This window comes from Falco cherrug, chromosome 2, assembly GCF_023634085.1.
Source record: "Falco cherrug isolate bFalChe1 chromosome 2, bFalChe1.pri, whole genome shotgun sequence".
Lineage (NCBI taxonomy): Eukaryota > Metazoa > Chordata > Aves > Falconiformes > Falconidae > Falco > Falco cherrug.
The window spans coordinates 104,684,937-104,703,303 of NC_073698.1; positions in this window are offsets into that span (position 1 = coordinate 104,684,937).

Sequence of the window (18,367 nt, forward strand, 5' to 3'; positions counted from 1 at the left end):
GCCTTAGTGGCAGAGCACTGCAGAGCAGCTAAATTCTTTGTGCCATAAGCCCAACATCAGTGAAATTTGTTTTGAGTAATTCTTATTCCTCTATCTGAGCCGTTTCTGGAATAATACAAGGCGTCAGAGAACCTATGGAAAGCAAATAAATTCAACACCCACAAACTTACAACCACAGGAGTGTATTATGAAATCATCTATGGACATCCATTTAAAAAAAAAAAAAAAAAAAGCCTGTCATTACATCTGCTGCATGTTTTATTTCTCTTCATTCAGCCAGAAGTGGCCCCAGCCACTACTACAAAACGAGCAAGTTCAAACTAAGCATGAATTTTCTATGCATCTTATTTTCCAATTGTCACCTTCTCTCTTCTTTAAATGGAAGCTAACAAGGGAAAAAAAAAACACTTTGCATTTGTCACTTCCTTTGACTGAACGTATTTATTATGCCTTGTTTACACTGTACACTAACTATTGATCAGACAGCTTCCTAGCATCCACAGACCCAAGACCAGAGACCATTTTAAAACTGAAAGGTGTCTCTGGAGATCGCCTAGTCCAATCCTCTGCTCAGAGAACAAGTACACAAGGCAGAGTGCCCAGAACAAAGCATCTTCAAGGATGAAAATACCCCTTAGGGCAGCCCGTTCAGCTATTCAATCACCATCACAGTAAAAAAGAGGTTTCTTATTTAATTTCATGGCCATTGCCTCTTCTTCTGTCATGCCACATAGAACCACTGATTAAGCCTGACTTCATCACCTTGCTCTCCATCTCATCAGGTGTTCACACACATTGACAAACCTTTCACATTCATTGTCACACAGCTGCAGTGTACCAGAGCTGACCTGGAGCACCAGTAGCAAAATGCTAAGACAGAGTGTGGGGAAAACACTCCCAGAGACCAATGGTACACTTGCAGCTAAGGGGATAAGTGAAGGGAACATGTTTTCAAAGTTTCATGCAGAGGTGTCCCTACCACATCTCTGGAGACATTAATGCAAATTACTTAAAGTTGACAAGCTGGACACCCTACACCAGCAGCAGCCATGAAACTGTATGTAGCGTTTAGTCAATCAATGCGTACTGTTTGCTCAATGGTTCCACAGACCTGGTGGAAAAAATTGAAAACTCATGTAATAGTCGCTAAAATAACTAACCTTAATGAATAGAAGAAAAATTAATAGGTCTTCATATGAGTAGACCAGAACTACTCATGTAGGGTGGGTGTACTGGTTTCAGCTGGGATGGAGTTAATTATCTCAGGAGCTAGTGCAGTGCTGTGTTTTGGCTTTGATGTGACACTTCAGTTCCTTAGGCCTTGCTAGCAAAAAGGCTGGAGGGGCACAAGGAATTGGGAGGGGACATGGCCAGGTCAGCTGTCCCAAACTGGCCAAAGAGATATTCCATGCCATGGGACGCCATGCCTGGTATATCTACTGGGGGGCTGGCAGATCATTGCTCAGGGACTGGCTGGGCATTGGTCGGCGGGCAGTGAGCAGTTGCATTGTGCACCATGTGTTTCTTTCTTCCTTTCCCTCTGGATTTCCCACCCACCCACTCACCCCCTTTCATTATAACTGTTATTGTCATCATTGTTATTTTTATTCTATTTCCATTATTAAATTGTTCTTATCTCAACCCTCGAGTTTTCCATTCCTTCCCAACTCTCCTCCCCATCCCTCTGGGTGAGAGGGGAGTGAGTGAGCAGCTACGTGGTGCTTAATTACCAGCCGGGGTTAAACCATGACAGTGAGCTTTATGTAATGTATACTGGCAATAGAAATCCTAAGCAGAGGGACACAGTGTTATGCTAAGCACCTGCCCAAGACCAGAATTCTCAGTTCTGGTACTGGCATGCACTGGGAGCATCCACTCAGCAGGTGTTACCCATGCTGTCCCCTGCTGGAAAAGAAGCAAAGAATCATTCGTATTGTGTGTGGGGTCTTTTTTTTTTTTTTTTTTGGTCTTTTTTTGTCTTTTCTTTTTTTTTTCTTTTTAATTTTTGTTAATGGAATTAAATTGGAAAACATAAGATGTAGATTAAAAACATTTAAGGACATGTAGGAACCTCAAAACTCACCAGTTGTTTTGGAGAAAATTACACATTTACAAAATGCTTAACTCTTATTTATTATTAAAGAAACACAACAAACCAACACAAAACAACAAACAAATCTAGATGCTAGTTTATCATCCCCTTATGAACAAGGTAGAGCTGAAATGCACTTGCAGTACCTCCTTTGCAATTTATTTCCTAGCCTTCGGTCCAATAGTTTTTCCATTATTCTTGAAGACTGACCTTTCAGTGGCATGTTAAAGCACTAATAGTTTAAACAGTAAATATAGTTTTTATGTAGCAACACCATTCCTCATTGCACTGCATTTCTGCTTTACACAATATTACCTCTAGCTGTCAATATTTTTAAATTATCTGCTTTCTGCAGGAAATGTTTACACCCACAATAACACTTGAGAAACATAGGACAGCACATTTTCTGCATTACGTTTTACTGTTATTCCAAATTAAGGTGACATGTGACAATTATATCCCAAAGCATAAGTTGTTGCATATGATTAAAATTACAGGGATTCTGTATTATTTTTTCTCATATTTTCTTCCAGTTTCTTTAATTGCTAAATAACTTGGTCTTTTTGCTTCTTTTGGAGGCACCTAAAGCTTCACCACAGTCTATAATTCACCAATACTTGAAAGGGGGCTTATATGAAAGATGGGGATAGACTTCTTAGTAGGTCCTGCAGTGACAGGACAAGGGGCAAAGGCTTTAAACTAAAAAAGGGTAGATTTAGATTAGATAGTAGGAAGAAATTTTTTGTGATGAGGGTGGTGAGACTCTAGAACAGGTTGCCCAGAGAGGTGGTAGATGCCACATTCTTGGAAACATTCAAGGTCAGGTTGGATCCAGCTTTGAGCAACCTGATCTAGTTGAAGATGTCCCTGCTTATTGCAGGGGGGTGGGATCAGATGACCTTTAAAGCTCCCTTCCAACCCAAACTATTCTATGATTCTACAAAATGTCTTGCAGAAACAAAGAATAATGTTAATTTCAACTTCAACTACCCACATGTATCTCCAAAAACCTAATCTGTTCTAGAAAGCACTATGGTATAGTTTGATAGCATCAAATAAGACAAATGTAACTATGGAACAGTAAACAATTTGAAAGACACAAATATATCTATGGAAAGCTAAGTCATGCCAAGAAGATGACAATCACCAGAGTTTCTGGTACTGGCCAAAAACATGGAAAAGGTCCTTTACCATACTGTTGAGAGAACAGGTTGCAGGATAGGTTTCCCCTTATAGAAGGAATAAGACATCATCATTTATTCACAGAGCAGTAAGTGCAACAAACCGAGAAAAAGGAGATAAATTAAGATTTTTGAGACAGGACCACTGTGGTGAAATTGCTTATAACCACCCTAGGTGTTTTCCTCTCTCTTCTAGCATTAGGAAATCTTATAAATGAAGCCAAAATAATGTATACAATGAGAGGTAAGAGATTTAGTTGTCTGATACATTTTAATTTTATTATGATCCCTCCCCCCCAGAAACATAAGAATTATTTATAGCAAATAAACATAGCTCATGAAGATGGTTACTGATGGCAAATATGTCTTTGCAGCAATGCCAGTGGAGTTACAGACCAGGTGAAAAAACACCTTCCCTATATTCAAAGAACCATTCCCATAGAAATGTCATTATCAGAGACAGGATGATTGTCATGGGGTCACTCAATATCTGAAACCTGCTTCAATCAGTCATAGAGTCTTTATATTCAAGAATCTTTTGAGGAGATGAACTGAAGTAGTTAAAGCAGTTACGCAAATTCCAGCTACAGCTAGGTGAGAAACATCTTTAGGTACCAAAAAAAAAAAAAAATATTAAAAAATTAATTTACTCTTTGTTGGACTTGCTTTGTATCACAAGAACAAAAATAGGATGACCAGCTTGCATAGTCATGGGATTCACTGAGACTGAGAGAAACTGTAGAGGCAAACAAGTTGCTCCTGAACTGCCCCTCTCCTTTCTGACTAGATAAAAGGACCACAGATTTCCTGAATCTGGGTGCCTTAACTTTTAACTGCTACCTCTTCAAGGTTAATAACAGGAAACTTTTAAGTGTAATGAGGAGTAATTGAAGTGACTAAAACAGATTACTAAAAGCTTCTTGAATTATTGAAAGTTTTCCATTACTGGACCTGAAACATGCTGTAAAGGTACAGGCAAAGTGGTCAAGACATCTGCACAATTGCGTTTTCTTTACATGCTTACTCATTCCCTCCTGACTTTCCTATCTGAACTCCCAGTACAGTACAGCACAGAACAGACAGTATAGGAACCATTTCAGACCAAGCTGCGTAGGTAAAGACAGACTCTCCAGAGAAAGTTGCTAGTTTGTATAGATAATCACAACTGAAGATGTTTAACCCTTTTTCCTTTTCAATTATCCATTGCAATAATAAACTGATATTAACAACTCACCACCACCACCACATTTTGTAGTAGAGACAAAACTTCTGATAAACAGGATGTGTATCTTAACAGAAGGATAAAGCTGTGGTAACTTCATATCAACTTTATTATTAGCACTTACCCACATGTAGATAGAGATGCATGTTTGAGACTTGCAGAATAACTACTTTTATTATAAAATGGTAGATAAAATTCCATGTTAGATACAGTAATTCAGTGCAAAACAACTATGCTTGTAGTAGTTCCTCCCTGTCCCCCTAAGACAAAATAAATAAATAAATAAATAAATAAAATCATAAAGTAACATTCTGGATTACTTCTTCAACCACTAACATCCTGTCATAAAAACAGACCAAAGCCATATGGATTAAGACAAGATTGAGAGACTAGTACATTCCTCTGTGACTCAATAACATGACACCATCCCATTTGTGGGAATAAAGAATGAAGCTATTGTCAACTACTATCATTGATTTTACATGGAAGAGGTTCAAAGACTACACGGATGAGAAGCTGTGTGCTGCTTACAGGAAAGCGAGGTAAAAGGCATGAAACTCCATCACAACTCTTCTCACCACAGCAGCAGATTTTAAATGCTTTCTTCCCCCACCACACTCACCACCTACATGCCTCCATTGATGACAGAGGAAATCACATTAAAGTTCTCTATTGTACTTCTGATAAAAACTTTGGTTTAGCTTAAATCACTGGTTTAAGCTATTTAAGGTAACCCACCTGAAGGAAATTAGAGAGCACACAGAGAAGTGGCTGTATTGGTTGAACAGTGGGAGCAGTAACTCCTCTGACAAAAGGGCAATATTTAACTAATGAGCAGGAAAATTTTGAATAGCTATGCTATTACCCAAGTTAGCCATCTTGTCAGGTAACTCAGCCTAATCCAAAAGAAGCTTTCAACACCTTGGAATATATGCATGTTGTAGAGAATATTTTCAAATTTTGTATATATTAGGGGGGGGGAAGAAAGAAAAAAAAATCTGCATTATAGTTTAACCCTGGCAGACAGCTGAGTACCGTCTAGCCACTCACCCACTCACTGCCCCCTCCAGCAGGAAGGAGAAAAGAATCAGAAAGGAATCAGAAAGGTAGAAATGCAAAAAATCATGGGTTGTGATAATGATAGTTTATTGGGTAAAATAAAGGCTGCACATGCAAGCAAAGCCAAAAGAGGAGTTCACTTCTTCCCATGGGCAGGCAGATGTTCAGCCATTTCCAGGAAAGCAGGGCTCCATCACGCACAACAATTACTTGGGAACACAGACACCACATAACTGAACGTCCTCACTTCCTCTTTCTTCCCCCAGCATTTATTGCTGAGCTTGACATATGGTATGGGATATCCTTTTGGTCAGCTGGGGTCAGCTGTGCCCTCTCCCAGCTTCTTATGCAACCCCAGCCTTCTTGATGGTGGGGTGGTATGAGAAGCAGAAAAGACCTTGACTGTGTAAGCACTGCTCAGCAATTGCTAAAACACCTTTGTGTTATCACTGTTTTCACCACAAATCCAAACCATAGCCCCATACAAGATACTATAAAGAAAATTAACTCTATCCCAGCCCAAACAGTACAACCTGTTTCATATTATCAAATCCTCAAAATTAAAGTGATTCTGGAAAAGTGGCACAGTAAAGAGAAACTGAGGCAGTTCTGAATGAGCTTACTCAGGTCCCAGGAAAAACAGTCACAATATTGTATTATCTGGTCTAAATACAAACCCTTGTTTGTACTTTTTGGCCATCATTGTAGTGACTAAAATTCAACTATGAACATGGCAACGATCATAGTTGAACATGTGCCCAAACTAATGCAGACTATTAGACCACACACAAACTTTAATAGACTTGAGTAACAAATAATTTTATGGAATCCATGATCTGCTAGAAGATATTTCATAAAAATGTTAATTGTCAAATAAATCAATAGTGTTTTCCTGGATTTAATATTTTTTTTTTACCACAGTAGATCCTGAGATGGTGAAATGTGAATTACAGAGTTAACTCAATGTGAATTACAGAGTTAACTCAATTACAGCAGGCTCTTTAGTAAAGTAAAGGTAATAACTATCTACTAAAGCAAATTTACCATGATTTCCCATAAAATTTTGCCAGAGATCCTGTAAAGAATTCTCATTTCTACAGATTTTTTTTCCAATCTACCCCATGTCTCTAAATAGCCTAAATGCAATACTTACTTTGAGAATGCTGAAACGCCGTTACAGTCAGTGAACAGTGATAAAGGAATATTATTGAGAGCTTGGGGGATTAATATATAAATGCTGGTGAAGGCTCGTGTATGAGCAGTATGCGCTCCAAGGGCAAAGGGCCTGGTAGAAGTGATCAGAACTCTTTCCCCAACCATGCACTTCTGCCAAAAAATAAGGACAAGGGCAATATCAGACATGTATCTCATTATGACATGGAATTTCAAAATTCTGTCATAGGTCTTGCTGCAAGACCTAGGCCCACAGTCATGTAGCATAGCACGTGATTAGTCTTTTGAATGGTTAACTCTTATTCAGGAAGTTTCAATAGCATATATGTTTTAGTAGCCTGGACCAAAATAGAAAAAAGAAGTTGACTGAAAATGAACTTAAAGATGAACTGATAACAGAAGAGTGTTCAAAAACCCCACGGAGTAAGTAAATGCTTTTGCATTCTGCCACCAGTCTCTCCAGTCAACACCTGCAGTCTTTCCCTGGTCTCTTTTCTTCAGATCACACCTTCCCCTCCAGATTATTTTCCAGAACCTTTTGTCTTCCCATGTTATGTTTCTCCAAGTGTCAAGGAGTATTCTGTCAGTGTTGTGGAGTTCATATACAATTAGCTTTTAAAGGATATTCCACTGGTAACACAAAAACTTTAATAACATATAAAAAAGCATTGGAAGATCATGTTAATAAAAAGTATTTCTAATTTCTCTACTCATGAGCAGTCCCTCTGCCACCTTCAGCACAAAAGCATACATTCTGCTGTATCACGAGAAATTTTGAAACGTTTCAACTTGAAACTCGCTTCATGCCCAATTGAACACATGTGGAAAGGTGCCTTAAGAAATTATACAAAAATGTGAAAGGGCACCAAAATGTATGCAACTGCTAGATCTGATGCTGGGAGGTCACTTACGTACAAAACAAAACATGTGTGCACACTTTAACTGCATTAACTGCAAGATAATACTAGCATCAAAAGTTCATAGAAATGCTAGGAATCCATTGCCTGAAAATAATTTCAAATAGTCTGACCTTACCCTTCAATGTAAGTTCAGTCAGTTTCATGTGGCTCAAGAATAAATTGATGAAGACATATTACTACTAAGTGCTCCGCACCTTTCTGAAAATCTAGCTTATTAGCAAAACACTGAAAAGATAATCCTTCTAAATGCTGACTTGACTTTAACCATAACTTTACCTAGTTTACCGCAAGTGTCCTCAATAACTTACTGGCACCCAGAATGTGCGGATTCTACTCCTTTCTTTAATGTATACATAGATCCATCTGAAAAAAATCAATAAGCAAACTAAAATATTACAATACTTTTGTCATGTTATCTGACATAATGACACATAGTATTACTAACTTTGTATTAAGTATACTTAATTCTGATTTCTGCAGCTCCTGTAGGATGAAAGATGCTTGAATTGAAAGCTAAATGCTGCATCCTCTTGCTTTGCTTGCTGCAGCCTGCCCAGATCCCTCTGCAGAGCCTTCCTACCCTCAAGCAGACCAACAGTCCCTCCCAGCTTGGTGTCATCTGCAAACTTAGTGAGGGTGCATTTGACCCCCTCATCCAAATCATTGATAAAGATATTAAACAAAACTAGCCCCATTACTGAGCTCTGGGGAATTAGATTCAACTCCATTCACCACAATTCTTTGGACCCAGTCATACAGCCCGTTTTTTACCCAGCAAAGTGTACGCCTGTCCAAGCCATAAGCAGCCATTTTCTCCAGGAGAATGTTGTGGGAAATGGTCTCAAAGGCTTTACTAAGGTCCAGGTAGACAACATCCACAGCCTTTCTCTCATGCACTAAGCAGGTCACCTTGTCATAGAAAGAGATGAGGTTCACAAAGCAGGACCTGCTTTTCATAAACCCATGCTTGCTGGGTCTGATCACCTGGTTGCTCTGTATGTGCCACATGATGGCACTCAGGATGATCTGCTCCGTAACCTTCCCCGGCACCGAGGTCAGGCTGGCAGGCCTGTAGTGCCCTGAACCCTCCTTCCTGCTCTTCTTGTAGATGGGCGTCATGTTCTCTAACCTCCAGTCTTCTGGGACCTCCCTGGTTATCCAGGACTGCTGACAAATGATGGAGAATGGCTCGGTGAGCACTTCCACCAGCTCCCTCAGTACTCTTGGGTGGATCCCACCTGGCCCCATAGAGCTATGTGTGTCTAGATAGTATAGCAGGTTTCTGACCATTTCCCCTTGATTAGAGGGGATTTTTTCTGTTTCTCATCCCTGTCTTCCAGCTCAGGGGGCTGAGTACCCTGAGGGTGACTGGTCTTACTATTAAAGGCTGAGGCAAAGAAAGCAGTACCTCAGCCTTTTCCTCATCCTTTGTCACTATGTTTCCCTCTGCATCAAATAAAGGATGAAGATTCTCCTTAGCCCTTAACTTATTGATAAACTCTGATGAAAGACAGTGAAGTAAATTAATACTCAGAAAAGCAGAGAAACAAGCATTGAAAAAAAACTTTCCTCCACATCAGTACTTTGAATCTTAATGTATTTCATACTTTAAAACAAATCAGCCTCAGTACAAGAGTATGTTAAAAAAAAGAGTTTAGAAGATCCAGGATTGAACTGATTACAAAAAACCCTCAGCCATCTACAGGAACTGTTTTCAGTTTTTTACTTAAAATGCTTGGTGGCTCTGGTAAAGTAAAAATCAGAAACACAGAAAAAACAGCCTTTCTTTAGTGCAAAGATTTGCAAGAAATTGAGAAATGTGTCCACGTACTCTAATCTTCCCAAGAGTCACTTTGATTAAAGAGTTTCAGATTACCATTATCTTCTTGTTTTGTGACATCATTCCGAGGGCCCACTTCTGTTCTCAAGTGGAATTCAAACAGATTTTGAATCATAGAATAGTTTGGGTTGGAAGGGAGCTTTAAAGGCCATCTGATCCCACCCCCCTGCAATGAGCAGGGACATCTTCAACTAGATCAGGTTGCTCAGAACTACATCCAACCTGACCTTGAATGTTTCCAAGGATGTGGCATCTACCACCTCTCTGGGCAACCTGTTCTAGAGTCTCACCACCATTATCACAAAAAATTTCTTCCTTATGTCCAATCTACACCCACCCTCTTTCACTTTAAAATCCTTTGTCCTGTCACTGCAGGACCTACTAAAAAGTCTGTCCCCATCTTTCTTATAAGCCCTCTTAAAGTATTGAAAAGCCACAGTAATGTCTCCCTGGAGCCTTCTCTTGTGCAGACTGAACGACCCCAACCCTCTCAGCCTTTCTTTGTAGGAGAGGTGCTCCAGCCCTCTGAACACCTTTGTGGCCCTCCTTTGGATCTGCTTCAACAGTTCTATGTCTTTCCTGTACTGAGGACTCCAGAGCTGGACACAGTACTCAAGGTAAAAAGCTTTAATACCCTGACTGGGGAAGAAAGGTTGCTTATTTTTATGAAATGGAATTGTTTTAAAGGCAGACTTAAAGTTAATAAATTATTTTTATTCTGTACTAAATACATAATTCTGACATGACAAAAACCCCAACAAGTTCCTACTCAAATATCTAGGATAAAATAGACTAGGCATCTCTATTTGTTCATGCACAGCATATCCCTAAATTATGGTTCCACTTCAAATGCAAAATCCAAAGCCATCATCTTTTTTAGAAATGAGAACAATTAATGAGATTTCAGTAACACTTGATTAGCACATGAATTACATCCTCACTTCAGTGTTGAAACTTCACAAAGTTCTAAAATACAGTTCAAAGTCTTTCTACAGCTTTCTGGAAGTTGGAAGGAGTATTCTAAGGAAAGTACCATTATATAGCTACCCATAAGTATTGTTCAGTTAAGTGAGATCTTGACAGTACACCATCATAGCTCTATCTCAGTAGATTATTTTGGTACACTCTAGGAAAATATACAAAGCAGAGATAACTGTTACAGGGAAGTTTCATTTATCTTTAAATTCAAGTGGCTTTCATCCTCCAGTGGCTGCAGAAGTTAGAAGTATACTTAATACAGAGCTAGCAATATTATGCATTACTTTGTCAGCTAACATGATGAAGTATCATAATAGTTTAAGTTTACTTATCAGTGTTTTCAGATAGTCCTATGTATACATTAAAGTAAGGAGGGAATTCTAGTAGAATTGGGATACACTGAGTGCTCTGCTTTTGGTACCTGGGGTATACATCAAAAAGAAACAAAGCTGCAAAGAAGTCTCCACAATTTCACAGCCTTATGATATACATTGAACAGAAACCTGAAGGTGACAATAAACCAAGTTAACAAAGTCAAGTGAGTGCAAAGTTGAAGTCAAACAACCAGTGAGGCCATTGGCAGCTTTTGTGAACCATCCGCGTTAGAAAGCCACAAAGCATAAAACCAACTCATTTCAGTGGGGCAGGAAGAATGTCTGGGCGCAGCATGAAGCGAGGCTACCAGACAGAACTTGAAAAACTTACTGAGATCAAGTAAATGTCCTCTTGTCCTGAGTCCATGGTTGTATCTGAACCAGAAGCCTTTACTGGGTGTCATTACCCAAAAGACTTTCCACCTGCTACCCAGAGCAGGGAATCTGCTTCACCAGTTATAGATTCAGGCATTACAACCAACCACTAGGAACTCACCATGTGATTAATATGATTACTTTAATAAACACTATAAATCAACACTCACAAGCAAACCACTATCCCTGTTGATATAATGGAGGTAGTGATCCTATGTTAATCATGCTTGATAGTGTTATAATAAACAACACACAGAAAGGTAAAGAAATAGGCTACAGAGTTGATCAACACATTATAGCAAGCTACAAGTGACAAACTAAACGGACATATGACCTGCTCAGAGTACAATCACTGCGTGACGATGATAAGGGATCTCAGGCCAGCTGAGAGGGGACTCCATAAAGCACTTTCTGAATTAAGATTTTATACCCTTACAAGCATGTAGGCTTTTCATATGGATGACTTTAATAGACAAGGCTTTTTTATTAGTTTAGACACAACATGGAGGTGTTACAGCTCTGGATATGTGCTCACCTTTAGCCAATAGATAGTTTTTCTCTTTGGGCTTTGTTCCCCTTGAGACAGAGGGTGTGAGCAAGGTGTTGTTATCACATATGCACAGCAGGGATCGAGCACCTTAGAAAGGAAAAACTACCCGGCCTGTGCCCAGTCCTGCCCCTCTATTTATGGCTTCAATGGTTGTTTCCTTTCTTCAGCACACTACTTTGCAATTTTTTTTTTCCAAACAATAGCCTGAACCTCACACTGGGGAAGAGAGAAGTGTGCTAGAGTAAAAATTACTATCCACCTGCTTTGCTCATTGCGCTTACTAAGATGATCTTGGATTCTCCATCACTAAGTGGCATGGTTGTGTCCTCACAACTCAGCTCTGGATTCTCCTGTGGTGATTTTCTATCAGACTCAGGACTGCCATTTCTCATTAACTCCAAAAGTAATAGATTTACTTAACCATTTACTTCATTCACTATAGCTGCTCCATCTGAAATCTAACCTGAACACAGTACCCACAGGGAAGAGAAGTTTGGCGTTACCGTATATAATACTGAGTTGAGAAATTCTCATATATCCATGCACAACTCAAATCATTCATCTTCAAAAAATATAACTCAGACGGTACTTACAAACAGAGGATTACAACATAAAATATTTCTAAAAAAGGTATTATATTGTGCCTGGGAATTCATATTTGGTTCGGCTGTAATATTTCAAAGATGACTAATTACTGTGGGGAATACTGACAGGCAGATAGTCACTCATTTGTTTTTATTGGCAACTAATTAGTAAGACTATCACTCAGTTTATTTTTTAAAAGGCCATTTAAAATTACATTGGGAAGAATTGTATGTTGTGTCAATTTACAGTCAAAATGCTTATTACTGAACACCTACTGAAAATGTTCACTTATGCATGCAACTTTTATACGCATGGATAAAGATCTCCAGACATGACAAAGAAGATAAATATATCTACCTATTATTCTCAATTACAAAAACAAAACCTGCTTGAAAATTTTCTAGAATTAACTGACAACTTTTGCTGATGCTTTCTGAAATTTGGTGAAAACAAACTGATCAAAGTTGTGATGTTAGTGAAACAGTAAATATTTGCTATTATCCTTTTTGTCTAACTGATCTCTAAAATAAAAGTGTAAGTATCTTCTAGGGTACCATTATTATCATCAAACAAGGGACAGTTTAGATTTAGCTACAAGTTTTCTCACTCTGAAGTATCAAAGGTATATCATATACTTTTTCTTTGTGCTTCTATACACAATAAGTAATTACTGTTCCTCACAATGATGAATGTTAATTATATACTATGGCTTTTTCAAGGACACAGGCTTTACAGCCATGTGTTTTGGCATTGAGAATCTTTCTGTTCCTCTTCCATCAAATGTCTATACATTATTTTTAATGTTTTAATGTGAAGATGGAAATAATAGGTGAGAAGTCCCTGTTCAGATCTCTTCTCCTTCCACAGAGCCTCATCAACACACAGCTCTTATTACCCCTCTTGGAGACTGCACCTGCATTTTGTGACTACTATCCCTTATTTCTTTGCAACAGACCATAGACAAAAATACAGAACACTATCTCAGTATGCATAAACTCAGTTATTGTGTGTACAGGATGACTTATTCCTTAAAAAACATTTGGTCAACATACTGAGCAGCTTAGTAACTTCAGCAGTTGAAATGTCACTACTGTGTACTTGCACAGATGTATCAGACATTTACTCTCTAAATTTGTTTGATACCTCATCCCCCAGTGATTTCGCACCTTGCCTCTTGATGCATGCATGGAGTTTTGCTGCGTTGCAGAGCTAAACTAGCAAATACAGAACCACTAATCTCTCCCTCTGTTGAACAAAACAAAAAAAGCAGTGCTTTCCCCTGTCTAGTAAATGCAACAAAGAAAATTTAACTGAGACAAAGCAGCAATATATGGTTTACCCCTTATTACACACAAAAATATTCATAGAAAAAAAGTTTTGCAATGCATGACAGATCATTAAGCACAATTGTAACACAAATAACAGCAAAACCAAACTTTATAATTCGAGTTATTGATTGTATTATTTTGAAATATTCACAGGCAAGAAGAATAATATAGTACAGTAATTATGCATTTATACTGACATATTCACATTTTTACATATGCTAATAATTCATAACAGATTATTCCTTCAATTACTTGAAATCAATGTTGACACTTCATGCAGTAAGACAGAACTTGTAATCAAAGGGAGCACAAAGCACCATTGTATTTAAAGTACTTCCATGGATACTGTTACTACTGCATCTGAATACTTAATGATGTGAATGTATCTGTCCTCAGAAGATTCTTCAAAAAAAGAAAAAAAATATTCCAATTTTTGACACAGAAAGTACAGCAACAAAGTGTCTAGTTATCAGAAAGCATTTAGGAACCTGCTTATCACCAAAATAAAGCTGGTAGCCTATAGGTGTAAGTATCTTCACAGAATGGATGAGGTTAGGAGGCATCTTTGGAGGTTGTGTAGTCCAATCCCCGGCTCAGAGAGCTTGTACGCAAGGCAAAGCACCCAGGACAACAGCCAGTTAAATTGTGAACATCTCCACAGATGATAATACCGCTCTTTGCCACATGGGTGCATTGGTTGCTCATGGTAGCTGGGGGTCCACCAGGACATCACCACCACCACCCCATGCCTCTCCCATACCTTCTTGTCCAAACTGTTTTCCAGTCTGTACATCCCCAGCCTATACTTGGGCACCAGCTTTGTCCTCCCCAAGCACAGGACTCCATGTTTCCTGTTGTTGAACTTCATAACATTCCCCTTCACCCATTTCTCCAGCTCATCAAGGCTCCTCTGGAAGGCTGCACAACCACCTGTTTGGTCTGTCACCCCAGTTCGGGGTTATCTGCAAAGCTTGGACGTTTTCATCATCCAGGTCAGTAATGAGCATATTAAACAACATTAGACCCAGTGTCGCCCCCTGGAGGACACTGTTGGGGACTGGACTTTGCCACTGCTCACAGCTCTTACAGCCCAGCAGGTTAGTTATCTTTCATTCCCACTTTACTGCTTATTCACTTAAATCCACTCTCTATCAGTTTGCTAATTATGATGTGATGTGAAACAGTGTTGAAACCACTGCTGAAACAAGCAACATCCACAGCTCTCCCCTCAAACCACCAAGTCAGTCACCTCATCACATAAACCTATTGGGCTCATCAGGCCTGATTTGCCTTGCTACTGCTCTTCAGGATACTGAAATCCACTGCGGTGAATGAAGAGATGGGACGCAGGTTGATGCAAGCAAATGTCAATTTATTGTACAGAAGCACGAGTTTATATACACTTTCAGAAGCTGGGCATTTTAAACAGGTTGGTTCTTGAAGCTAAGCATTGTATACTAGGCAATCCCTGATTGGTGGTTAACTACCATCAATTAACAGCAAGGTGTTACCTCTCCTTGGCGCCATCCTTGGCGCCATCCGTCTCCCACTCCCCTGTGCTCTGTAAACATGTCTCATCATGTTAATTGTTGTCTAGACAAGCTCGAGCACATTCCCCTCAGCTAACTGATTGCCATGCATGGTCCTAGTTTCCAGCCCGCTCCTGCAATCCACCATCTCATGGTTACTGCATCAAGACTGCTCCCAGCATCCACAGTCCCAAGCAGTCCTTCCTTGTTTCTAAGTACCAGCTCAAGCAGTGCATCTTCCCCTACTGACTTCTCCATCACTGGTGTCAGGAAGTTATCATCAATGCTCTCCAGAAACCTCCTTCATAGCTTCTGCCTCACTATGCTGCCCCCTCTAATAGATATCAGGGTGGGTCAAAACACACCTTTTCCAACAGAAAACACAACAAAGACCATCTGCCCTTTCAGTCACTAGTTAAGTTACTTTCAAACTGAAGTGCCTCTCCACATTGTACTCAAGTGATTACATAGGCTATTAAATATTACAAAAAAACCCACCCCATAACTTTGGTCATTAATTTTTGTAATTAGGAAGAATGTGTATGAGCTTAGAAATTTTTTTTGCATTCAATGTACAACACTATATAAAAGCATAAAGCAACAAACGACAAAAAGTGCTGAAAAAACATTTCCAATTTAGTATTCGAAGAGATAAACAAACTATATTCAACCTATTGCCTAGTAAAAAATACAGCACACTGGATGTGTCGACTGTCTATATAGTTCATGAATAACAAGTTAGAATACTCTTCCTATAAGAATAATGAATGTTTGTATATTCATACCTTCAAATGAGCACTGCATGTCTGAATCTAATTTCTATGCAACTACTTCAAGCCAGTTTGTACCAACATTCCTCTAAAAACACATATAATTTTGCTAGTAGTTTTTCCATACTTTGACTTAAGCATGCACATATTTATGTTGCATGTTGTGTATACATACTTCTATACACATATGCAGAAATTTTTCAGCTTGTTCAGCACTTTAATTTCATATAGTATATATATAAACTATATGCAAAGCATATATATCTAAAACATACATTTGTGCGTATACATGATTAACAAGAGCTACTTGATTGCCTGTTAGAATGTCATTACACACTCTATCAGGAAACCCCATGTTTACAAATTACAGAGAAGTATCATTAAAAAAGCCACTGTGAACTTCCTCATTTAAACATTACCTACTGCTTCCCCTCGCCATCCTTCAAAAAACAAACCAATGCAACAAAACTATCAAAAGCTATTAGACAAAGCTATGTATAAACTGATGTTTTATGGGATTTACTTGAAGGCAAAGATTAATATAAATGTGAAATATTTTATTGTTTTGACGTGCGGAATTAGACTCTATAACTCGAAAGTTATAAAGTAGGTATGTTTATTGCGCGCAGATGCACGGGGGATCGCTCCTCCACAAGCGTGCATACCCGAAGTGACGAACCATCTCACATTTATACAATGAACAAATGAATATTCAATTAACGCCTATACATATTCGTTACCTAAACCCCGCTTCGTATGTTAATTAGCTTATCAGTCCGTTTCCTGGAATGTGGTGGTCTTGCAGGTTTGTAGGTGATTCATGTTCTTGTGACCATCCGATCTTCTTCAGGTGATTCATGTCCTTGTGACCACCCGATCTTCTTCAGGTGATTGTGACCACCCAATCTTTTCCAGCAAGGAGACTTAGCACTCCCTCCCTCTAGATAGCATTTGAATGTCTCTCATCTTTTCTTATTCTCTTTTAAATAGCCCCTTTGTTAGAGGAAGAGGGGCAGGTGTCTCCTCAAAACTGTGGTTGTCACCGCACCCATGACTAGTCACCATACCCACATTCCTTAAGCAGACACATACAATCACAATCCATGTCCATTATCCCCATTTCACATTATTTCTCCATATCAATCCCCCCTTTTCTATTAAATTAAGTAAATTCTTTTACTTAAGCAGCCTTCCTGAATGATATAAAGCATCATACATAAGTGTTACTCTTTTAAACATTCTCCAAACCCACAAATATAACATAATGGTTAGTATTAAGGAAATTCCTAAACTGATCAATAAGATCACAATGGGGTGTACCAGAGTGTTAAGAATTCCTGTTGCAGAGAGTATCCCACCAATTATGGTTTCCATCCTGTTCTACCTTTTTTAAAACTTTCTTGATCCCCTCTACATCATGATGGATCATAAGAAGAGTTTCATGTCCCTTTTCTTTGATTTCTTCCAGTATACGTTGTAAATCTGCATGTTTTAATAGTTCTTTTATACTGCTTATATTTAGTCCTATGGGGGTAGGAATTATTATCTGTGATAGGGTAAAATTGGATTTTAAGAATTGATGAGACACTACTGGGGCTGAGTAACTAAAATCACATCCTGTGATAGTAGTAAAATTACAGATACAATAATTTGAATACTGTGCAGTCTCTTTTACCTCCCCATCTATGGTTATTGTGTTACACTTAGTTCTCAAACACGCACATCCCTTCCCTGCATATATAATTACTGTTTTCAAGTTTGCATTTGGTCGGGCCTCAAAATGACATATTTTCTGATCTGTATCTAAACAAGTATCCTGAGCCATTATAGTATTGCTTTCACAGAGGAAGCCCTGCTGTTCTCGCATAATACAAGATTCTAAATCTACTGTTTGCCACTTGTCGCCTATCTTTCTGGCCCATGTTCTATGTTCAAAAGGATATAGGAGCACCCCATTATGGTTAATTCCAAGGGCTACAATGGGGTGTATGGTAATTATTACTGCATTATGTATGGTTAACACAAAAGCTGTGATTGTGTGTGTGTTGGGGTCATAGGTAAAGTTCACCATATTCCACCATGACTGGAGTTTTCTTTCTACCTCCGTAGCACTGTCCCAAACCATCTTTCGAATTTCTGTAGGAAATATGCCTTCCTCTCCTTCTCTTATTATGGATGCAGCTATTGATTGCATCCACATTTGGGCTTGGATGCAACTTAGAGCCAGGGTGACGTCATCCTGTAAACCACCTAATGCCTTAGTGATGAGTTGATGATCTTCCATGTTTATTTGTTCCCACCTGGGGAGTACCTTCGATATCAACCATTGGTGCGCCCCTAATGCCAATAATGAAGATTTTAGTGGTTGTTGTAGTTTTGATAGATCGGCCG